Source organism: Pseudophryne corroboree, chromosome 6 (genome assembly GCF_028390025.1).
Source record: "Pseudophryne corroboree isolate aPseCor3 chromosome 6, aPseCor3.hap2, whole genome shotgun sequence".
NCBI lineage: Eukaryota > Metazoa > Chordata > Amphibia > Anura > Myobatrachidae > Pseudophryne > Pseudophryne corroboree.
Window position 1 is genome coordinate 547,345,063 of NC_086449.1, and position 26,003 is coordinate 547,371,065.

Below are 26,003 nucleotides of genomic sequence, written 5' to 3' on the forward strand. Positions count from 1 at the left end.
AAAAATAGCGGGGACTGAATAGGTTGAATCACGATTCGACCATAAAAAGTCGAAAACTACCGTCTTTTCGACAGACGGCAGCTTTCGACCCTAATTGAATATACCCCTATATGTTTAAAAAAAAGTGTTTATGTTAAAAAGCATTTTAATTTGAATTCACTATTCAATCCCTTGGGTATAAGCAGTGGCGTGTCTATAATGGGTGCAGTGTGTGCGGTGTACACAGGTACCTGGGTCCATAGGGGGCCCACACCACACACACTGCACCCATTTCTTGTATAATTACCTTTCTGGTGTCCGTGTGTGGGCCCCCTCCTCCCCCATGGCTGTCAGCACCGCTGTAGTGCTCTGAGCACTAGAGACTCTGGCACAGTGCCAGAGTCTACAGTGCATGCGCAGGTCTCTGAAAAAATGGCCGCCGCACCACTTTTCCAGAGACCTGCGCATGCGCCGTACACACTGGCGCTGTGCCAGAGTCTCTAGTGCTCAGAGCGCTAACACCAGCGCTCCTGGCTACAGGAGAGGAGGAGGGCCACACACGGAGACTGCACAACTGCACACGGGTTCCGTGCTCTCTACATACGCCCCTGGGTACAAGGGTATTAAATCAGTGAATGCAGCGCATTTCAGACTGTTAAGGACGTTTGTCTATCTCAAGTCTCTTCCATCTTTGGAGAATCTGCTGCATCCCCTCCTTTGATTCATGATGAAGCTTAAAATTATTTGAGACAGTTGGGCAGATGTATTAATTCTGGAGAAGTGCTCAAGCAGTGATAAAGAAGTGATAAGTGGAAGGTGATAATGCACCAGACAATCAGCTCCTAACTGTCATGTTTCAAACCCTGGCTGGTACGTTATTACATTCCACTTATTTGTGTTAGGGAGGGAAGTGTTGATCAAACTTAAAGGGTTATAGTACCTATCATTGATATCCAGGAATTTAGTCTCCTGCAGCCAGGATGGGATGCAGTCAATTTACCGACAATCAAAATCCCGACGGTCAAAATACAGACAGCAATTGACCGACGGTCAAAATACCGACAAGTTCAAAATACCGACATGGTCAAAATACCGTCATTTAAAATATCGACAAGGTCAAAATAACGACATTTATAATGTTGACGGTTCAAAAAGTCGACATGAGTTTTTCATGATTTTTTAATTGAAACCGACTTGTTCATACTTTATCATCCCAGTGGACCTGGAGGGGGGATATAATAGTGTGCTGAGCACAGCGAGGCACTGTGCCTGAAGCATGGCGAGCGGACGCGGTACACTTATATGGTGTCCATGTTGATATATGTTGACATACCAAAAAACAATGAAAAACTTGTGTCGGCTTTTTGACCTGTCGACATTTTAAATGTCGGATTTTTGACCTTGTCTGCATTTTAAATGTCTGTATTTTGTCCATGTCGGGATTTTGACCGTCGGTCAATTGCTGTCGGGATTTTGACCGGAAGTATTTCATACTGATCCCGCCAGGACTGCCAAGAGTCTTTTAGACCCAACCACCTAGTGAATACTGGGATCCTCAAAAGTAGCTACTGTGTGTACTGTGGGTGTGGGGATATTGTTCCGCCTAGTATCTGGTTTTATGGTCGATAATTAAAAGGTCAACTACTATTGGTCTATATTAGTGATGAGCGGGTTCGGATCCTCGGAATCCGAACCCCCCCAAACTTCACCCAATTTACACGGGTCCGAGGCAGACCCGGATCCTCCGCCTTGCTCGGTTAACCCGAGCGCGCCCGAACGTCATCATCCCGCGGTCGGATTCTCGCGAGATTCGTATTCTATATAAGGAGCTGCGCGTCGCCGCCATTTTTCACTTGTGCATTGGAGATGATCGTGAGAGGACGTGGCTGGCGTCCTCTCAGTTTCTATGTTCAGTGGGCTGCAAATATCTGTGCTCAGTGTGCTGCAAATATCTGTGCTCAGTGAGCTGCAAGTGCAAATATCTACGTTCTCTGCCTGAAAAACGCTCCATATCTGTGCTCAGTGTGCTGCAAATATCTGTGCTCAGTGTGCTAATTGCTTTATTGTGGGGACTGGGGACCAGCAGTATTATATAGTAGGAGGACAGTGCAGAGTTTTGCTGACCAGTGACCACCAGTATTATACGTTCTCTGTCTGAAAAGCGCTCCATATCTGTGCTGCATTGTACTATATAGTAGGAGGACAGTGCAGGATTTTGCTGACCACCAGTATAACTATATATATATAGCAGTACGGTACAGTAGTCCACTGCTCTACCTACCTCTGTGTCGTCAAGTATACTATCCATCCATACCTGTGGTGCATTTCAGTTTTGCACAGTTTGCTGACCACCAGTATATAATATATAGCAGTACGGTACAGTAGTACCGTACTGCTATACCTACCTCTGTGTCGTCAAGTATACTATCCATCCATACCTGTGGTGCATTTCACTTTTGCACAGTTTGCTGACCACCAGTATATAATATATAGCAGTATGGTACAGTAGTCCACTGCTCTACCTGCCTCTGTGTCGTCAAGTATACTATCCATCCATACCTGTGGTGCATTTCAGTTTTGCAGAGTTTGCTGACCACCAGTATATAATATATAGCAGTACGGTACAGTAGGCCACTGCTCTACCTACCTCTGTGTCGTCAAGTATACTATCCATCCATACCTGTGGTGCATTTCAGTTTTGCACAGTTTCCTGACCACCAGTATATAATATATAGCAGTACGGTACAGTAGGCCACTGCTCTACCTACCTCTGTGTCGTCAAGTATACTATCCATCCATACCTGTGGTGCATTTCAGTTTTGCAGAGTTTGCTGACCACCAGTATATAATATATAGCAGTACGGTACAGAAGGCCACTGCTCTACCTACCTCTGTGTCGTCAAGTATACTATCCAGAAAATGTGGAGAAGATGATGTTCATCAAAATTAATTATAATCAAATCCTCCGTGGAGACATTCACCAGCAATTGCCTCCTGAAAGTACACAGGGACCTGAGATGGTGGATTCCAGTAGGGACGAATTAATAATCTGTGAGGAGGGGGATGTACACAGTGAAAGGGGTGAGGAATCCGAGGAAGAGGAGGAGGTGGACATCTTGCCTCTGTAGAGCCAGTTTGTGCAAGGAGAGATTGATTGCTTCTTTTTTTGGTGGGGGCCCAAACCAACCAGTCATAACAGTCACAGTCGTGTGGCAGACCCTGTCGCTGAAATGATGGGTTTGTTAAAGTGTGCATGTCCTGTTTATACAACATAAGGGTGGGTGGGAGGGCCCAAGGACAATTCCATCTTGCACCTCTTTTTTCTTTCATTTTTCTTTGCATCATGTGCTGTTTGGGGACTATTTTTGGAAGTGCCATCCTGTCTGACACAGCAGTGCCACTCCTAGATGGGCCAGGTGTTTGTGTCGGCCACTTGGGTCGCTTAGCTTAGTCACACAGCTACCTCATTGCACCTCTTTTTTTCAATGCATCATGTGCAGTTTGGGGACTATTTTTTAAATCTGCCATCCTGTCTGACACTGCAGTGCCACTCCTAGATGGGCCAGGTGTTTGTGTCGGCCACTTGGGTCGCTTAGCTTAGTCACACAGCTACCTCATTGCGCCTCTTTTTTTCTTTGCATCATGTGCTGTTTGGGGACTATTTTTTAAATCTGCCATCCTGTCTGACACCGCAGTGCCACTCCTAGATGGGCCAGGTGTTTGTGTCGGCCACTTGTGTCGCTTAGCTTAGCCATCCAGCAACCTTGGTGCACCTCTTTTTTTCTTTGCATCATGTGCTGTTTGGGAACTATTTTTTGAAGTGCCATCCTGTCTGACACTGCAGTGCCACTCCTAGATGGGCCAGGTGTTTGTGTCGGCCACTTGGATCGCTTAGCTTAGTCACACAGCTACCTCATTGCACCTCTTTTTTTCTTTGCATCATGTGCTGTTTGGGGACTATTTTTTAAATCTGCCATCCTGTCTGACACTGCAGTGCCACTCCTAGATGGGCCAGGTGTTTGTGTCGGCCACTTGGGTCACTTAGCTTAGTCACACAGCTACCTCATTGCGCCTCTTTTTTTCTTTGCATCATGTGCTGTTTGGGGACTATTTTTTAAATCTTCCATCCTGTCTGACACTGCAGTGCCACTCCTAGATGGGCCAGGTGTTTGTGTCGGCCACTTGTGTCGCTTAGCTTAGCCATCCAGCAACCTTGGTGCGCCTCTTTTTTTCTTTGCATCATGTGCTGTTTGGGGACTATTTTTTGAAGTGCCATCCTGTCTGACACTGCAGTGCCACTCCTAGATGGGCCAGGTGTTTGTGTCGGCCACTTGGGTCGCTTAGCTTAGTCACACAGCTACCTCATTGCACCTCTTTTTTTCTTTGCATCATGTGCTGTTTGGGGGCTATTTTTTAAATCTTCCATCCTGTCTGACACTGCGGTGCCACTCCTAGATGGGCCAGGTGTTTGTGTCGGCCACTTGGGTCGCTTAGCTTAGTCACACAGCTACCTCATTGCGCCTCTTTTTTTCTTTGCATCATGTGCTGTTTGAGGACTATTTTTTAAGTCTGCCATCCTGTCTGACACTGCAGTGCCACTCCTAGATGGGCCAGGTGTTTGTGTCGGCCACTTGTGTCGCTTAGCTTAGCCATCCAGCAACCTTGGTGCACCTCTTTTTTTCTTTGCATCATGTGCTGTTTGGGGACTATTTTTTGAAGTGCCATCCTGTCTGACACTGCAGTGCCACTCCTAGATGGGCCAGGTGTTTGTGTCGGCCACTTGGGTCGCTTAGCTTAGTCACACAGCTACCTCATTGCACCTCTTTTTTTCTTTGCATCATGTGCTGTTTGGGGACTATTTTTTAAATCTTCCATCCTGTCTGACACTGCGGTGCCACTCCTAGATGGGCCAGGTGTTTGTGTCGGCCACTTGGGTCGCTTAGCTTAGTCACACAGCTACCTCATTGCGCCTCTTTTTTTCTTTGCATCATGTGCTGTTTGGGGACTATTTTTTAAATCTTCCATCCTGTCTGACACTGCAGTGCCACTCCTAGATGGGCCAGGTGTTTGTGTCGGCCACTTGTGTCGCTTAGCTTAGCCATCCAGCAACCTTGGTGCACCTCTTTTTTTCTTTGCATCATGTGCTGTTTGGGGACTATTTTTTGAAGTGCCATCCTGTCTGACACTGCAGTGCCACTCCTAGATGGGCCAGGTGTTTGTGTCGGCCACTTGGGTCGCTTAGCTTAGTCACACAGCTACCTCATTGCGCCTCTTTTTTTCTTTGCATCATGTGCTGTTTGAGGACTATTTTTTAAATCTTCCATCCTGTCTGACACTGCGGTGCCACTCCTAGATGGGCCAGGTGTTTGTGTCGGCCACTTGGGTCGCTTAGCTTAGTCACACAGCTACCTCATTGCGCCTCTTTTTTTCTTTGCATCATGTGCTGTTTGAGGACTATTTTTTAAGTCTGCCATCCTGTCTGACACTGCAGTGCCACTCCTAGATGGGCCAGGTGTTTGTGTCGGCCACTTGTGTCGCTTAGCTTAGCCATCCAGCAACCTTGGTGCACCTCTTTTTTTCTTTGCATCATGTGCTGTTTGGGGACTATTTTTTGAAGTGCCATCCTGTCTGATACTGCAGTGCCACTACTAGATGGGCCAGGTGTTTGTGTCGGCCACTTGGGTCGCTTAGCTTAGTCACACAGCTACCTCATTGCACCTATTTTTTTCTTTGCATCATGTACTGTTTGGGGACTATTTTTTAAATCTGCCATCCTGTCTGACACTGCAGTGCCACTCCTAGATGGGCCAGGTGTTTGTGTCAGCCACTTGGGTCGCTTAGCTTAGTCACACAGCTACCTCATTGCACCTCTTTTTTTCTTTGCATCATGTGCTGTTTGGGGACTATTTTTTAAATCTTCCATCCTGTCTGACACTGCGGTGCCACTCCTAGATGGGCCAGGTGTTTGTGTCGGCCACTTGGGTCGCTTAGCTTAGTCACACAGCTACCTCATTGCGCCTCTTTTTTTCTTTGCATCATGTGCTGTTTGAGGACTATTTTTTAAGTCTGCCATCCTGTCTGACACTGCAGTGCCACTCCTAGATGGGCCAGGTGTTTGTGTCGGCCACTTGTGTCGCTTAGCTTAGCCATCCAGCAACCTTGGTGCACCTCTTTTTTTCTTTGCATCATGTGCTGTTTGGGGACTATTTTTTTAAGTGCCATCCTGTCTGATACTGCAGTGCCACTACTAGATGGGCCAGGTGTTTGTGTCGGCCACTTGGGTCGCTTAGCTTAGTCACACAGCTACCTCATTGCACCTATTTTTTTCTTTGCATCATGTACTGTTTGGGGACTATTTTTTAAATCTGCCATCCTGTCTGACACTGCAGTGCCACTCCTAGATGGGCCAGGTGTTTGTGTTGGCCACTTGGGTCGCTTAGCTTAGTCACACAGCTACCTCATTGCACCTCTTTTTTTCTTTGCATCATGTGCTGTTTGGGGACTATTTTTTAAATCTGCCATCCTGTCTGACACTGCAGTGCCACTCCTAGATGGGCCAGGTGTTTGTGTCGGCCACTTGTGTCGCTTAGCTTAGCCATCCAGCAACCTTGGTGCACCTCTTTTTTTCTTTGCATCATGTGCTGTTTGGGGACTATTTTTTGAAGTGCCATCCTGTCTGACACTGCAGTGCCACTCCTAGATGGGCCAGGTGTTTGTGTCGGCCACTTGGGTCGCTTAGCTTAGTCACACAGCTACCTCATTGCACCTCTTTTTTCTTTGCATCATGTGCTGTTTGGGGACTATTTTTTAAATCTGCCATCCTGTCTGACACTGCAGTGCCACTCCTAGATGGGCCAGGTGTTTGTGTCGGCCACTTGGGTCACTTAGCTTAGTCACACAGCTACCTCATTGCGCCTCTTTTTTTCTTTGCATCATGTGCTGATTGGGGACTATTTTTTAAGTCTGCCATCCTGTCTGACACTGCAGTGCCACTCCTAGATGGGCCAGGTGTTTGTGTCGGCCACTTGTGTCGCTTAGCTTAGCCATCCAGCAAGCTTGGTGCACCTCTTTTTTTCTTGGCATCATGTGCTGTTTGGGGACTATTTTTTGAAGTGCCATCCTGTCTGACACTGCAGTGCCACTCCTAGATGGGCCAGGTGTTTGTGTCGGCCACTTAGGTCGCTTAGCTTAGTCACACAGCTACCTCATTGCACCTCTTTTTTTCTTTGCATCATGTGCTTTTTGGGGACTATTTTTTAAATCTGCCATCCTGTCTGACACTGCAGTGCCACTCCTAGATGGGCCAGGTGTTTGTGTCGGCCACTTGTGTCGCTTAGCTTAGCCATCCAGCGATTTTGGTGCACCTCTTTTTTTCTTTGCATCATGTGCTGTTTGGGGACTATTTTTTTAATCTGCCATCCTGTCTGACACTGCAGTGCCACTCCTAGATGGGCCAGGTGTTTGTGTCGGCCACTTAGGTCGCTTAGCTTAGTCACACAGCTTCCTCATTGCGCCTCTTTTTTTCTTTGCATCATGTGCTGTTTGGGGACTTTTTTTTTTAAGTGCCATCCTGTCTGACACTGCAGTGCCACTCCTAGATGGGCCAGGTGTTTGTGTCGGCCACTTGGGTCGCTTAGCGACCTCATCCAGCGACCTTGTGCAAATTTTAGGACTAAAAATAATATTGTGAGGTGTGAGGTGTTCAGAATAGACTGAAAATGAGTGGAAATTATGGTTATTGAGGTTAATAATACTATGGGATCAAAATGACCCCCAAATTCTATGATTTAAGCTGTTTTTGAGGGTTTTTTGTATAAAAAACACCCAAATCCAAAACACACCCGAATCCGACAAAATATTTTCAGGGAGGTTTTGACAAAACGCGTCCGAATCCAAAACACGGCCGCGGAACCGAATCCAAAACCAAAACACAAAACCCGAAAAATTTCCGGTGCACATCACTAGTCTATATGCATTAGGTCGATTTGGTTAAAAGGTTGACATGACAATGGTCCACACAGCATTTGGACGATAGGAGTTTAAAAAAAAATAATAATAATTTTTATAACTTTTTCATACTTTACCATCCATGAGAACTACTATTGGGAATAGTAACCAGGAATACTAACCTATGCCAAGTTCAGCAATAGTGGAATGAGGCACCTTGCCCGAAGTACGATGAGTGAAGCAAGCCATGCGAGGGGACACGGTACACTAATTGGAGGTCCATGTGCTAAAAGTTAAGTACCTAAAAAACTCATGTCGACCTTTTTATGTGTTGACCATTTTTATGTCAACCTTTTGCTTGTGTCAACCTTTTTCTCAAATCAACCTATTGGTGTAAACATGGTAGACCTAATGAATTATACCTGTTTCTTCCTCCCTGACAAACCTGGGTACTTTACAGCACATTTCGGTACACCTGCCTATAACAACAAATGCGTAGCAACAAGTACCAGTGGGGACACCAAAAGGAAGGAGGTTTATAGATAAAGAGGAAGATGAAAAAATAGTGTCTGAGAAAGAAAAAACATGAAAGACTAGAGACAGTGCCAGATAAAGGTCCATGTGGGCCTGGGGCTGATATTTATGAAGGGCCTATTGTATTCTGCTGCAGGAGGTGTGACCTGCACTGCATGGGTGTGACCAGTGTTGTGGAGGCGTAGTCTACACAAGGGATATATTAAGCATGGAGAGGACCAAACATTCAATCCCATAAGGTCACCTAGCATACCAGTTAAAAAGGTTGGTGTGTGGAGAATTTTGTGGGTTGAATGCCATCACACTTGTAATGTCACTTATTAATAATTAATTCACTTTTTATAGCAAAATAGGTGGAGACAGGAGTCGGGGGGTGTCTGCAGATTGAGTAGACACAGCACTGCACCCTATAGTGAGTAATGAAGTTTAACTGTGAACATGTAAGCAGTAGAGGATCTTGCCACGGGCAAGCAGGACTTTTGCCCGGGGCGCCGCCTTCTGGAGGGCGACGCACCATGGCAAGATCCGCTGCTGCTGTGCCCCCCACTGCCGCTGCCCGCTGTCCCGCTGCCCGCTGTGAAGGGAAACTAGACGCTAAGCGTCTAGTTTCCCTTCGTGGGCTGCCCGCCCTTCGTGGAGAGGACCTTTACTGTAATGATGTGCGGTGTGCGTTGACGTCATCGCGCACCGCACAGCAAAGGTCCTCTCCACGAAGGGAACTAGACTCCTGAGCTGCTATTATTGGAACCCTTTTAATCCCTGTATTTTTCATAGGTTGAGTTACTTTTCTGAAAGCACTAAAGGGAGGTTTCTTAAAAGGTAAATTAAAACACACACACCACCAGGCTTGGACTGGCCCACAGGGGTACAGGGGAAACCACAGGTGGGCCCTCCTGTCTGGGGGGCCCACCTCCTGCTCTAAGTATCAGGTTCCAGACTGTGCACTTGAATTATACATCATACATATGTTACCTTGCACTGTGCTATGGTGTATTTTCTACAGTGCATTGCTGTTATTAATCTATTAATCTGGTACATTATCATGCATGCCGCAGCTGAATTTACTGTATATATTTATGAAGGGGCCCAAACGTTGCACTCTTTAATGGTTAGTCAAACCAATGAGGTGGCAGGCCACACCCCTTCTGCAGACTGGCCACACCCCTAAACATGGGCCCCTACCACTGCATTCCCCCAGTGGGCCATACATGCTCAAGTCCAACACTGGACACCACGTATATATATATATATGTATATATATAAAACACTCACTTCTCCAGCGATGCAGAAAAAGTAGACAAGCCAGCACTCACGTGTAGATGAAAGAAAAGCAGGATTTATTATTTAACCAAACGGCATGGTGAAGTACAGCAAATACAGCAAACACAGCCCGACAGCTGTTTCAACCGGCTGGTCTTCCTCAGGGGCTAACCGCACTGTTGTCAGAACACGAAATATAAGCCTCAAATGGCTCCACAATCAACCCAGCAGCATCAGGGCATGGGCTGAGACAATTCCGGGCATGTCTAGTGCATCCCCTGCTGTCTCTTCCCACTCCATGACACTGGTAACTAAGCTAAACAAACCCGGTATCATGCATAGCAACGGCTCCGGAGCGCGGCAAAACGTGCGGTGAGTGGTCTCAGCAGCCTGACTAGTACATGGCATGCTGATAGTGAGGGGAATTGCAAGGACGCTGTATATCAAAACAGAAGTGAATGAAATGAAGTGATGTGTTTAAAAAAGTAAAAGGAATAGTGCTAAAGCTCAGCAGAACAGGGTTCCCTGAAAGTGCTGGCTAGAAAGTGCAGGGTGCAAAAAGCAGGAAGGAATGACAGGTCTAATAGAAATAATAGCAGGTGACACTTCATTTCATTCACTTCTGTGAAGGTCTCCACTGCAGCTTCTGTTGACTCATACCAAATCCCAAGTACCTTGCGCTTATTTTGTAAGCACACAAAGAAGTCACAGGTGACCAGGTCTGGACTGTAAGGTTGATGACTAAGCTCCTGCATACGTTCATAGACCAGAAACTTTCCTGGACTTGTGGGCAGGTACATTGTCATGATGGAGAAGGGCACCACAAGAGTGAATTCTTGGAATGGCTTCCTACACTTGTGGCAGGCATTAGCTGGCGTACCAGTCCCTAGTGACGATGCACTGCTGCATACTTGGGGTGTTATCCAGACCTGATCGCTGGACTGCTAACTTTGCTGTCCTGCGATCAGATAGTCACCGCCTCCAGGGGGAGTGTAAATTTGCAAGTGTGCAATCCTATATATACGCCAAGCTGATAAAATCCACTTTGTGCAGTTTCTGCGCAGCCCAGTACTTACTCCTACATTGTGATCATAACAGGCTGATTGGAGCCGGAGCTGACGTCGGACACCCTCCCTGAAAACGTTTGGGCTTGACTGCGTTTTTCCGGACACTCCCAATAAATGGTCAGTTATCACCCACTAATCGCTTCCTCCTGTCAATCACCTTGTGAACGCCCGTTCAATTGGATTTTTTGAACCATCCCGTCGCTGACCGGCGATGCCCTTTGTTGTTGTCCAATGTGTGTGCGCATTACGGTGCATACGCATGCACAGTTACTACCTGATCACCCGCTGTGCAAAGCACAGCAGCAATCAGGTCTGAATCACCCCCTTAGTACGGTAGCTGCATGACCACTCTTGGCCACAAAAACAGCCACCATCTGCTTGGCCATGCTGTGCTCACATCTGAACTTTTGTGGCAGCGAATCTCCAACTGGAGTCCACTGGGCCAACTGTTGTTTGGTTTCAGGGTCTAAACTAGAGATCCAGAATTCATGGCCACTGATTATCTCCCAGACAGAGTTTGAGTGACCGCCATCAAACAAAAAAAGGTGATTGCTTCCCATACAGTACAATTTTCATCTAACAGAGCTAAAATTATTTTGTGTGTGTCCCCACAATGGGCCTAATTCTGTGTTGGACTCTACATTTACTCTTTTATGCTAGTGTGAAATTCTGAGCATCTGATGTGACAATCCGTGTGTCTTCAAGCGGGTAGATGAGCAACCACTGGTTTTACTCCAAGAGATACATAAGAAACAGTCTTCCAATATGCATAGACACAAGAGTCACACCCATGAGATGCCCATGACACTCCTATGAGACAGATATCATGCATGTTGCCGCTCACGTCTTCCATTTTCAGTCCATTTCATGCAACCTGCCATATGTACTGAGCCTTGGAGAGTCATAAAGTGGAGAGAGATAAATCATCTTCTAACTATCATTTTTCAAACACAGCCTGTAACATGACAGGAGCTGATTGGTTGGTACTTTGGGGTCTATGTACTAAGCATTAGAGAGTAAAGTACCGGCCAGTCAGCTCCTGTCATTCTTCAAACCCAGCATGTAACATGGCAGTTAGTAGCTGATTAGCTGGTACTTTATCTCCGTCTACTTTATCTCCATCTAAGGCTTAGTAAATAAACCCCTCTGTTTGACAAATGACAGTTAGAAGCTTTCATTGTGTGTGTTCTCCTAACAGTAAATACCCCACTTACAAAGGAGGAACAGTAGCTATCACAGAAGGTGCAATCACTATAAAGCACAGGGGTGGGGGTGGGCATGGCATTGCTTTTCCCTCTGCTATGTCATCTCCCGCAACAGGTATAATCATGAGCTGGGCTGGCACTTGAGCAGAGAAGCTACATTTGGACTTTCAAAACAGATGTGCAGGTATCTTTGAAGTGCATTAGAGGCATCCTCAGATTTTCCCTTCATCTGACAGTTTGCGTGAAATGGGCTGAAACTGGACAGCATGTGAGCAACAACATGTAAGATATCTGTCTCCTGGGAGTGTCATGGGCATCTCCAGGGCCGACTTAACGGCAGTGTAGGCCCCTGGGCACAGCAATGCACTGGGCCCCCTACCCGTCCTCCAGCGATAGGGGTGGGGGGTGCCATCAGTGGCGGCTTTGATGTCCCGTGGGCGGTAGGGTGTGTTCTATCTACCACTCAGCATGTAGGACCTGGAGCAGTAATTTTTGCTAATTACTTCTTTACTGCACAGATGTGGCAGGAGGGAGAGCACTAAACTGTAGAAGAGGGCATTGGGCTGAACATAGGGGCCATGGTACATGACTTCCAGGGTGGTAGGGGGTGTTTAATACGTAGTTCCTGAAAATAGATTTCTTAGCTTTCAAAGGGATAAAAACTTTCAGGAGGTACTAGGGATTTGGGGATCAGAGTTCAGGAGCCAGAGCAATCCACCAACGAAAATATAAAACTGCATATCAGGCGTGTGGAGCTGGAGCAGGGACTGGCTGCTGGAAGGCTGATATCTCTCGGCATCTCATGGGCGTGTAGCTGAAGTTCTGTGTAATTCTTGTGCCTAAAGTTCTGTGTGATTCTTGGAAGCCTGTTTCTGATGAATCGCTTGCACCACGCATGGAGCTGTGTATGCAAAGTGACAGGAGCTGGTTGGTTGGTACTTTGAGGTTTATGTACTAAGCCTTGGAGAGAGATAAAGTGGACTGAGTTAAAGTACCAGTTAATCAGCTCCTAACTGCCATGTTACAGGATGTGTTTGAAAGATGACAGGAGCTGATTGACTGGTACGTTATCTCCATCCACTTTCTCTCTCTCCAATGCTTTGTACATATACCCCTTTTTCTCTCTCTCCAAGGCTTAGATATCAGTCTGACTCAGAATCAGGCTCAATGTATTAATGATACAGACTAAACTTCTGTTGAATGTTTTTGGATGCTTTGGAAATTCGATTGGTTGGATATTGGCTGACCTGACAACAACAGATTCAATTATTAACATGAGTGTTACCAGTTATGTGTAATTTTTGTAAACAAAATAGCATGTATTTTTTATTTTCATTATACATTTTATTATAATGCATTTTTGATCCACTCCCATAGGCTCAGTGTTGCTGAAGTTGTCTCTTTAAAAGTGGAGAAGGCATGGGAGAAAATAAAAGTGGTAACATTCCTTGCTTATTGTTACTAACTTCATCAAAGGAAAAATCTATCAGCTTTCCTGCTCAATATTTTAGAGACAACAAAGGGATGAAAGTTGCATGGGAAACTACCCTTGTGCACTGACCCTTAGGCTTGGCAAAGGATTGTGGGACAGACAAAAACGCGTCATTTATGTAATCACGAATATATTCACCCAATCCTTATGTTTATGTCTGTAGGGGATAATGTAGGTGAGCTAGTATGACGTCTTATGCACTGTGTATGGACCACTCCCTGGGACCAGGATGATGCACACAGCTTGCTACAGCTTGTACTGAGGTGGAGAATTTGTAGCAGACACTCAGCACTCGGTCTCCTCCCTCCCACTCATTCCTCCTCTTAACCCAGCTCCCAGGGAACATGTGCAGATCCGTCATCATCACACAGTGTACACACAGCAGGCGTGCTCCCTGACCACATCACCGGCCATCCCCATCGCCCTTCTCTTAGCAGGTGAGAACTGCCCAATGTATATTATTATTATTGTATTAGTCTTCAGATTGTGGATAGGGGCTAAAGGCGTTTTATTTCAGCCGATGGTGCTTGGTGGGAGGGCTGCAGGCCTGTCTGATGCTGGTGGCATTGTATGTCTTGCTGGCTATAGATGATAGCAGAGGATGGAGGGCACATGTGTGTAACTGCTGGTCTCATGCAGCCTGGCAGCTACTGCTACAGTGTGCCTGCACCTGCTTATTGGCACTGATCGGAGATAGTGTGTACCATGTGCAGATACAGCAGGAGGACTGGGGAGACACAGCTGTATCGTTTGCCCCTACTGTATATAAATACAGCCATATAGATTGTACATAACCAGGTCGCGGGAAACACATGCATGATCGCAGGATGTGTGTGTGATGCCGGCTCGGGGATTGATACAGGACATTAGGTGGATCGCATCCTGCATCCCTCTACGCAATGTAAATGAATCATTTCTATTGATGTCCGGCAAAGGCTCATGTGAAGGTCGAAATGTAGAAATGTGGTTAATATCTTCATGCCATTCCCCTGTTAGGCGGCATTAACGCTCATTAGGACGATGCAGGTCCTAATCATATAAGCCGACAGGGCGGATGATGGAGGGATGAAGGTGCTGCTGACTGATGCAATATCCCTGGGAGATAACGCATAGGTTAGTAAATGCTATGTGTGTGCGCAGCCTACTAGGAGTGTCTGGAGAGCGTGTTGTAGGCATGCCGGGCACGCTGATCACAGGCACTGCCTCCCAGGGCAGCCTCCATTGCCCCCCTTCCTCCATGTACACTACGGTAGAGTAAGCAGCACCGGCGGCCGGCTGCTGGTACACAGGAGGCAGTGGAGCTGGGTGGCTCAGTACCCGGCCCTCCTCCTCCTCCTCTCTCTGCTGCCTGTGTGTTCTCCTCAATGACAAGGGTGGGCAGGCCCCTCTCAGCTCCCCGTCACGCCCCAGGTCATTGTATTCTTGTCATCTTTAAAACATGAACTCTCCAGCGCTCCGGCAGATGAACATTTACTTGCTAATTAGACTGGCAAGCGCGCTGAAGTACTAGTCTCTCGTAAATCCTATTATTTACTTATCATTACCACTGATTATATCTGTAAATATATACAGTACTGCTGCTTTATCCATGTAAATATCCCTGCATGTTTCTACTATAAGGAGACAGGCTTTGTGTGAGCCGCTCACATTACACATGCATCTTTTATTGCGAGCTAGCATGACTCATTAGTGTAGTCATCATGTGACCATGTCAGGCTATTGTTACTTTTTAAGTCGTTTGAAGTTCTAGGTAGTAAACACACTTGCAATAAATTATGGACTGTACCAAAAGAGTATTGCCTGTATTATTCGTAACAGACAAAAGGCAGAATAAATCTCTGTCCTATACTGTAGGTCTGATAATAATAATTGAAATTCAGGGTTGTACATTTGAAAATGGTGTAAATCTGCACTAAAATTGTAACACGCAACCATTATCTTACTTGCACAAGACATATTAACCAAATTCTGGTTTTATTGCAGATTTGTACAACATTTTATGTTGTTTTATAATATGGCTTTCAGTGCTGTTGTATACATTTTATGGGTGTAGTATGGTATGCCGGCAGCCAGCATACCGGTTCCAGGAATCCGACCGCTGGCATACCGACAGCTGGGAGAGCGCAAATGAGCCCCTTGCAAAGCGCGCCACATTATTTATTCTCCCTCCAGGGGGGTTGTGGACCCCCAAGAGGGAGAACAGTTGTCGGTATGCCGGGTGTCGGGATTCCGGCGCCGGTATACTGAGCGCCGGGATCCCAACAGCCGGCATACTAAATACCACCCATGTTTTATTGGTTCAGAAGCATTTTAAAATACCTGCTTTTGAAAATACTAGCTTTGTATTGTCCATTACATTTTAAGGGGGTATTTATCAAGGGTGTGGGTCACAGGGTCAACCTAATGACTGTCGACCTAAGTGTGGTCACCCTAGAGACCGGATACTATTTATCAAAGCTTGGAGAGAGATACAATGGAGACAGATAAAGGGGTCTATGTACTAAGCCTTGAAGAGATAAAGTAGATGGAGATAAGTACCAACCATCTCCTGCCACTTTTCATACACAGCCTGTAAAATGTAAGGTAGAATCCTATTGGCTAGTAGATTATCTCTCACAACTTTATCTCTCTCTGAGCTTTAAATACCCACCATACTATTTATTAATTTAAATATGGTCTACACACTGTGATTAAGAATAATATCCTAATATAACTTGTTGTATATCCTTACACACCATTTGATCATTGGAGTGAAGGAATGAACAACCCAGAAATCTGTGATTTTATTATTTGATTTAATAACATTTGTTTCACTAAACTGATCTTTTCAAAGCATCGGTTTCTCATTATTATATGAGTAAGAGATTAGGGGGTGAATTCAGTTGCTGATGAATCCCTTCACAAGGCTGAATCTGTGTGGCAGCCATTGCACTTTATGACAGTGGGATCTTGCATAAAAGTGTTTGCTACCCCATGGGTAGCAAAACAATGGCATTTGGCCGGCCGGGCAGAGGGTGCCATTGCCATCATTTAAATGCTCTGGCAATGGCAATTTGCACCCTTCACCTGGAATCGAATTCCCCCTTAATCTCCACTATATGGAAATATCCCTGACCACAATTAGAGACCACAGAAATCTTACTAGGGTTTGCACATTTTGGAACTTTTTGGAAAGTCCCTTCTTCTTCTAGGCTGCAGGGCACTACACTTACCCCTGTTCATTTTTGCTTGTTGTTTTTGGTATTACTGTGGTGGAGCCAGTCAGAATGTGTGCCTATAGGTTATGTACAGTATGCAACCTATGCTGCTTTATGCTCCATAGCTCTTAAAATAAGTAGTGTACAAACTGTCACTTTTTTTACCTAACACGTATTAAGAATGATTATGGCATCCATTCTGTTTTTAGTAAACACGGGTAAGCTCAGCTTACTGCTGTTTGTGACAGTATCACTTATGCCATCTATAGATGCCGTCAGCAGTACGGTCTCCAGTGCCGTCAGTGTGGACCAAGCAAAAGCTCTGACTTTAGTGAAGTCTTCGAGGCTTTGCTGTATCCCAGACTCGCTGAAGCTCAATGCATATGTATAGACATTATTTATTACCAGTTATTTACAGTATATAGCGCACACATATTCTGCAGCACTTTACAGAGAATATTTGCTCATTCACATCAGTCCCTGCCCCAGTGGAGCTTACAATCTATATTCCCTACCACATGTACACACAGACACATTCACGCTTGTGTTAATTTTGTTGGGAGCCAATTAACCTACCAGTATATTTTTGGATTGTGGGAGGAAACCGGAGAACCCGGAGGAAACCCACACAAGTACGGGGAGAATATACAAACTCTGCACAGTTAAGGCCATGGTGGGTATCAAACCAATGACCTCAGTGCTGTGAGGCAGTAATGCTAACCATTACACCATCCGTACTGCCCCATCCATTGTGCATGCACATCAGCCAGCAATCATCACCAGCTACACAGGAGAGGACACCACAAAGGTTGACAACACCGTAGGATCTCTCCAGACAGGTAAGTTTTGTTAAATATTGGCACCATATTCTTTAGTATTACTGTGATTCTAAATGAAATATGACACCAATAAAAATGAATGTTCTTAAATGGCACCCTATTTTAGCACTCATTACACTAGTTATGAGTTCTGTATTTTGCAAACAGCATTAAAGTTTAGCTTACCAGTAATAGGGACCCAGCGACCAACTGTCCACTATCAGCGCAGCCGTCCAGGCTTTGCTGGGGCCCCACATGGGGAAGTGTAATGTGCAGGCAGCATTCTCACATGCCGGCAGTGGTAGGGTGCCAGCAACACAGCAGAGGACGCCGCTGAGGAGAAGGGAAGACTGCGTGTCATTACTGGAAGGGTGAGTTATGTTCAATACTGGCGGCATATTCCTTAGTGTCACTGTGATACTAACCAAAATATGCAGCTGGTAATAAGGATCATTATTAAAGCCCTTAATAAGAGGAATAGAATTTTCATGGTGCATCCGTATTTACAAAACGTGTGACCATAGATCACTACAGGGATTAGTGATCATTAATAGATATTCTAATGGCAATCAATAGAAGATGACTATAGAGCAAAGCAAAAGAGGGTATTGTACATAGGGGGTCATTTTGACCCGATCGCACGCTGCAGTTTATCGCAGCAGTGCGATCGGGTCAGAACTGTGCATGCGACGGCGCCGCAGTGCGCCGGCGCTGTTGGGCTGCTACGATCGCCTCTGCCTGATTGACAGGCAGAGGCGGTCACTGGGCGGGGGGATGCGGAACGGCGGCGTTTGGCTGCCGCTTCGTGGGCGCGGTCCGGCCAATGCAGGCATGGCCGGTCCGAACGGGGGGCGGGCTGTAGTGCAGCCGATGCGGGCCGGGGAGCGATGAGTAGCTCCCGGCCAGCACGCTAAAGCTGCGCTGGTCGGGAGCTACTTTTAAAGTGCAAAGGCATCACCGCAGTGCGATGCCTTTGAACTTCTGCGGGGAAGAGGGGGGGGCGCGGCACTGACATGCGGGGCGGGATAGCCCTGTGCTGGCTGTCCCCCCGCATGTCAGTGTGAATGATCGTAGCTACTATCATCTCGGATTGACCCCCATAGTCTTTGTTTTTTTGTTTTGTTTTGTTTTAACAATACAACCTAAATAAGATATATTTACAGAGACGGCATCATTAACATTGAGGGCAAAGTTGTTTTCTATTTTCTGCAGGTACATTTTGTCATTTTATTGGTTTGTTACAACAGTGAAACAAAGGAAACAAATGAGAGAAATGAGGCAGTGAGTTACTTTGGTGTGGTACACATGGGTTGAAGGTAATTAGAAATTTATAACTACATTTTATTAGCATTCAATAAAGATTGTACTTTATACTTTGTTATTGAATTACTTCTGTATGCCTTGATACCATAACTTAATTAGTCCAATACACTGATCTTACTATTCAGTCATTCCCATAATTGGGTCTCATCTTTGATTCATTTAGGGAAATATTAAAAACATGAAAATATCACAGAAGATGTGATGAGAAGAAGTACAATGATTGGTAAACTTGCTGAGTATTTGCTGTTTGAAGAATCTCTTATTTATACGCTGTTTCCATTGTGACTCTGGAAATTGGCGGGTCTATCAACCTGACAAATTCCCGAATCTCAGCCCTGACCCGGGTAGTGAGCAGTATCGAGGGAAGTCTGTGTTTCCACCGACACAAATCCCGGAAGTGATGTGTGTTCACACGCAAAACCCCGGTATATTTATGTTTGTGGAAATGGGTATTATAGTGTAACAGTAATACATTTGTTCAGTCCACGATGCAGCCATGGAAAGCTACATAGTTTCACTGCTAGTAATCTATAATACAATGAGAATTTGTACAAGTGCCTAAGCTTGCAACAGCCATGCAGTTATATAGAGATGTTATAGGCTGGTCATGTCCATTACTGTATAGGTATCTCAAATTATATATTATATTACAGGATTGTTCTTCTTAGTACATGTACAGTATCAAGAACAGTATCAAGTTTCTGATAATACTATCGTTGGTAGCAGTGTGTAGATCGCCTGTTGATTATTCATCTGCTATACCAGTGGTTCTCATTTTCAACCCTCAAGTTTTTATGGGGTCTATGGGGGTCATTCCGAGTTGATCGTAGCTGTGCTAAATTTAGCACAGTTACGATCATCTTCCCTGACATGCGGGGGGACGCCCAGCACGCCCCCCCCCCCCGCACAAATACAAAAGCATCGCGCAGCGGCGATGCCTTTGTATTTGAGGAGTAACTCCCGGCCAGCGCAGCTCCTGCGGCTGGCCGGGAGTTAATTGTCACTGCCACTGGCCGCAGCCGCCGCGGCCTGCCCCCCCAACGGTCTGGCCACGCCTGCGTTGGCCAGACCGCTCCCCCTAAATGGCGGCTTAGCGCCGCCGTTCAGCCCCCTCCCGCCCAGCGACCGCTTCTGTCTCAGAGGCGATCGCTAGGCAACGAAAGCTGCCATGCGCCGGCGCACTGCGGCGCATGCACAGTTCCGACCCAATCTCTGCGCTGCGACAAACTGCAGCGAGCGATCAGGTCGGAATGACCCCCTATGTACTAAGCCTTGGGGAGAGATAAAGTGGAGAGACATAAAGTACCAGCCAATCAGCTCCCATCTGCCATGTTACAGGTTATATAATAGCTCTAACTATTCTTAATAATTATATATTCTTATTACCTAGGGTTATATCAGATTGAATCAGTAAGGCATTATATTAAGAATTGCTGCCTTGCAGGTCACCATTTTTTTATTTATTTTTATGCATTCTGTATTCCAGTGAGTTGTCCCTATATATTAGGGCTGTATATGTACTCTCCCTGCCAATGCATATCCTGCATGTACCTTAGATTTATAAACTAGTGCCATTTCCCAATATGGGCCTGATTCTGAGTGGGATGCTAACAGCATGCAATGACAATGGGTCTAATTCAGACCTGATTGCAGATGTGCAAAAAACACACATCTAAGATCAAAATCTGAGGCATGCTAGTCCGCCCCGCATACCAGGCCCTACCCCCCGCCCCGCAGACATGCAAAAGCATTGCACAGCAGCAGTGCTTTCGAACCTGGCAAATAGCTCCCTGCCTATGCAGCCTTGCCATGTTTTTGACAGCAGCGGCTGCATGTGATGTCACTCAGCTGCCGTGGCCCATCCCGTAAACGGTCTAGACACACCTGCGTTGTCTGGACCGTGCTTCCCAATGCCACCACAATGCTGTCCCGACGGGGCCGACATGCCCGCGACCGCTCCGTGACTGCCTCTGTCTGTCAATCACACAGAGGCGATCGCACAAGTGAGATGCCTTAACATCTTACTGTGTGCACATGCGCACATCTCCAATGTCATGACTTCTCTCCACAGTCCAGTTCGACAGTGCTGTGCACCAAGGAGCCATTCCATTTCTGTTGGGCAGCAGAAGGAAGCATACAGAGGCAGATACTTACAGCCTGTAACAGGAGTCTTACACTCTGGGGCTAATTTAGGTTGGATCACAAAGAGCAATCCAACCGGAATTTTTACAATTGCCCAGCAGGCACATGCACAGCGCCCATTTTGCACATGTGCCTGCATTTACTGGGTTGGGGAGAGGGCGTCAGTGTTCCTTTCCAAGGCAGAGATGGAGCATTGCGGGGGAACAGTGTAAAAATGGGGGCACGGCAGCGTGTCACACGCAGTCGCTGCAATCACAAAAATGATGGCGGGCCTCCTGCGGGCGTAGCCAGGCTGCGCCGGCAGGAGGCTACCATATTTTTAGCAATCATTCTAAAATTGCAGTGCATAATGTGTGGCATAATGGGGATAAGGGTGGTCATTCCGAGTTGTTCGCTCGCAAGCTGCTTTTAGCAGCTTTGCACACGCTAAGCCGCCGCCTACTGGGAGTGAATCTTAGGTTATCAAAATTGCGAACGAAAGATTTGCAAAATTGCGAATAGACACTTCTTAGCAGTTTCTGAGTAGCTTCAAACTTACTCGGCATCTGCGATCAGTTCAGTGCTTGTCGTTCCTGGTTTGACGTCATAAACACACCCAGCGTTCGCCCAGACACTCCTCCGTTTCTCCAGCCACTCCCGCGTTTTTCCCAGAAACTGTAGCGTTTTTTCACACACTCCCATAAAACGGCCTGTTTCCGCCCAGAAACACCCACTTCCTGTCAATCACACTACGATCACCAGAACGAAGAAAAAACCTCGTAATGCCGTGAGTAAAATACCTAACTGCATAGCAAATTTACTTGGCGCAGTCGCAGTGCGAACATTGCGCATGCGCAGTTAGCGGAAAATCGCTGCGATGCAAAGAAAAATACAGAGCGAACAACTCGGAATGACCCCCAAGGGCACTACTAATGTGTGGCATAATGTGTATAAGGGCACTAATAATGTGTGGCATAACATGAATAAGAGGTTCTACTGTATGGTGGAATGTGTATATGGGGCACCACTGTTGGTGTAATGTAATGGGCACTTCCATTGACAGAATATGTGTGTGACAGAATATGATTAAGGGCAGTGGCTTCATGAGGGGAGTGCGGGGGGGGGAGTGGGGTGACACCAAGTAGAGCCCTGCACTCACAGCCTCACCCTCATCCCATCCACGAACCTGACAGAGACATGTCAGCGGCGGCATCCACACCCCCTCCTCCCCGGCACTAAGCGCTGCAGTCAGAGACAACGCTATCCACTCAGTGTGGACCACAAAGCAAAGGGAGGCACCAGGCTCAATAGGTGGTCTCGCCACGCTCCGCTGCTTTCTGCGCCTTTCAACAGCTAACAGGCAGCGGCAAGCTAAAGTGACAGCACAGGAAAGAGCACTGTCAGCAGGATCCCCCTGGCTGGGTCTTCAGACTCTTCACTGAGTCCCCTCCCCTCAGAGGCGCGGCTCCCCTCAGTGCTATGTGAGGCAAGGAGGAGGGAAGCTATTTACAAAGTCAGCAAGCTGGCGAATGCTGACATTGCTGAGGGGCAGGACTGAATCTGATTGAAATGGCCGGCGGCAGGTACAGCTGAGAAGTGTTACTTACATTTTCTACGTGGGGGTTACAGGAAGTACAGGGGCCATGTTGGTGCTGATGATGGTTGGTTCTAAATCGAAGTGGGAGAAGGGACCTTCTGACGCCACTAGGGGAGGAGACACGTCACCAGGGGGAGGCGCTACAGCCAAACAGGGTACCCGAACAGTACCCTCGCTTCGCTCGCCACCGGGTTAGTAAAGGTAATAGTTGGTGGCGTGGATAGTAGAGGAACTATCCCGCTGGCCTAGCTCCTCCCCCTTCTGTCATGACTCCTCCCACTGACGTAAAAGGTCCCTTAGGCCTCTTGCATCTAGCATCTACCGCAGATGATCGCGGCTGCAGGCAGGCAGATGTCTGTGAGTAGGAAGCAGCCCAGGGCTGGGATCATCAGTGCAAGTGGCCCCCACTGGCAGCATTTTATCTTTACACCCAGGTTGTAGTTACCAGCATGGGGGTTGTGTGCCCCCCTCCCCCGCTCACCAGTCGCAGCAGCCTCGCAGGGGTTTCACTTAAATCTCTTCCGACTAGCTCAGCTTCCTCTGTTCAATCTTCACTGCTCCACATGTTTCCCCGCCCCCAGGTTTCCTGCTGCTCCTCTGTTCTCCTCCTTTCCCTGCTTCTTCTAGCTCTCACAAGTTTCGACGGTATGCTTATTTCCCCTATATCCCCAGGTGTGCCTCTTTCCCCTGTATCCCCATGTGTGCTTCTTTCCCCTGTATCCACGTGTGCCTCTCTCCTCTGTATCCCCAGGTGTGCCTCTTTCCCCTGTATCCCCATGTGTGCCTCTTTCTCCTGTATTGTATACCCATGTGTTACTCTTTCCCTATATCCACATGTGTGTCTCTTTCCCCTGTATCCCCAGGTGTGCCTTTTTCCCCTGTATCCCCCATGGGTGCCTCTTTCCTCTGTATCCCCAGGTGCGCCTCTTTCCCCTGTATCCCCAGGTGTGCCTCTTTCCCCTGTATCCACATGTGTGCCTCTTTCCTCTGTATCCCCAGGTGTGCCTTTTTCCCTTGTATCCCCAGGTGTGCCTCTTTCCTCTGTATCCCCAGGTGTGCCTCTTTCCCCTGTATCCACGTGTGCCTCTTTCCCATGTATCCACGTGTGCCTCTTTCCCATGTATCCACGTGTGCCTCTTTCCACTGTATCCCCATGTGTGCCTCTTTCCCCTGTATCCCCAGGTGTGCCTCTTTCCCCTGTATCCCCAGTTGTGCCTCTTTCCTCTGTATCCCCAGGTGTGCCTCTTTCCCCTGTATCCACGCGTGCCTCTTTCCCATGTATCCACGTGTGCCTCTTTCCACTGTATCCCCATGTGTGCCTCTTTCCACTGTATCCCCATGTGTGCCTCTTTCCCCTGTATCCCCATGTGTTACTCTTTCCCTATATCCACATTTGTGTCTCTTTCCCCTGTATCCCCAGGTGTGCCTTTTTCCCCTGTATCCCCCATGGGTGCCTCTTTCCTCCGTATCCCCAGGTGCGCCTCTTTCCCCTGTATCCACATGTGTGCCTCTTTCCTCTGTATCCTCAGGTGTGCCTCTTTCCACTGTATCCCCAGGTGTGCCTCTTTCCCCTGTATCCCCAGGTGTGCCTCTTTCCCCTGTATCCCCAGGTGTGCCTCTTTCCCCTGTATCCCCAGGTGTGCCTCTTTCCCCTTTATCCCCATGTGTGCCTCTTTCCCCTGTTTCCCCAGGCGTGACTCTTACCCCTCTATCCCGATGTGTGCCTCTTTCCCCTGTATCCCCAGGTGTGCCTCTTACCCCTGTATCCCCATGTGTTACTCTTTCCCTATATCCCCATGTGTGCCTCTGCTCCTACTCACCCATGTAAACCTATCAGCTATGTTTTTGTCATCCCCTCTGTCTGTGCCTCAGTCCCCTTTCCCATAAGTGCCTCGCTCACTTTCCTATATACTGTACAGTCTGTATATCTTTGGTATTTTCCCCATCCATGTCTCTGATACTGCCAACCCCCTTCTCCCCCTCTGTGACTCTGCCCCCTATGCCCCGTGTGCCCCTCTCCCCCTCCATGAGTGCCTGGCTGTCTCTGCTCCTTTCCCCATCTATACCTCTGCTACCGCCCCATGTGTGCCTATGCCTACACTACCCCTCCATGGCTGACAGCTGCCGACCGACAGAAGCAAGACCATGTACAGCGCCACATAATCTGAAACATGGCAGGTAAATATAAATTTTCTTTTAATAATAATTTTATATTTCTATTTTATGTGTGGGAGGGTTATGACGCTTTCAGACAAGGGACCTGGGAATTTGTTGGGTCTAGCAAGCCGTCAATTTCCCTTGGTTTTCCTTTCACACATACAGAAATCCCGGGTTGATGTGCGTTCACATGCAAAAACACGGTATTTAGCTGGTTGTGTGAAAGGGGTATATCAGTGTGGTATTTGTTCTAGGACGTAGGGAGGGTCAGCGTGGTAGTTGTTGTGGGATGTGGGGAGGATCAGTATGACATTTGTTGTGGGATGTGGGGAGGATCAGTATGACATTTGTTGTGGGATGTGGGGAGGATCAGTATGACATTTGTTGTGGGATGTGGGGAGGATAATATGACATTTGTTGTGGGATGTGGGGAGGATCAGTATGACATTTGTTGTGGGATGTGGGGAGGATCAGTATGACATTTGTTGTGGGATGTGGGGAGGATCAGTATGACATTTGTTGTGGGATGTGGGGAGGATCAGTATGACATTTGTTGTGGGATGTGGGGAGGATAATATGACATTTGTTTTGGGATGTGGGGGAAGGGTTCAATGTGACATTTTTTGTGGGATGTGGGGAGGATCAATGTGACATTTGTTTTGGGATGTTGGGGTGATCAATGTGACATTTGTTTTGGGATGTAGGGAGGATCAATGTGACATTTGTTGTGGGATGTAGGGAGGATCAATGTGACATTTGTTTTGGGATGTGGGGAGGATCAATGTGACATTTGTTTTGGGATGTGGGGAGGATCAATGTGACATTTGTTTTGGGATGTGGGGAGGATCAATGTGACATTTGTTTTGGGATGTAGGGAGGATCAATGTGACATTTGTTGTGGGATGTAGGGAGGATCAATGTGACATTTGTTTTGGGATGTTGGGGTGATCAATGTGACATTTGTTTTGGGATGTAGGGAGGATCAATGTGACATTTGTTGTGGGATGTAGGGAGGATCAATGTGACATTTGTTTTGGGATGTAGGGAGGATCAATGTGACATTTGTTTTGGGATGTAGGGAGGATCAATGTGACATTTGTTGTGGGATGTAGGGAGGATCAATGTGACATTTGTTTTGGGATGTAGGGAGGATCAATGTGACATTTGTTTTGGGATGTAGGGAGGATCAATGTGACATTTGTTGTGGGATGTGGGGAGGATCAATGTGACATTTGTTTTGGGATGTGGGGGTGATCAATGTGACATTTGTTTTGGGATGTAGGGAGGATCAATGTGACATTTGTTG

General features: G+C 47.0%; 1 protein-coding gene across 1 annotated transcript in view; it reads left to right on the forward strand.

Moving 5' to 3' along the window:
• The first annotated feature begins 13,665 nt into the window (after positions 1 to 13,665).
• Positions 13,666 to 26,003, forward strand: part of SLC6A15 (solute carrier family 6 member 15) — a 143,719-nt gene continuing 131,381 nt past the window's right edge. The window contains exon 1 of the mRNA XM_063927678.1: positions 13,666 to 13,921. The gene's annotated coding sequence lies outside the window, so the exon portion shown is untranslated. The remainder of the gene's footprint in view (positions 13,922 to 26,003) is intronic.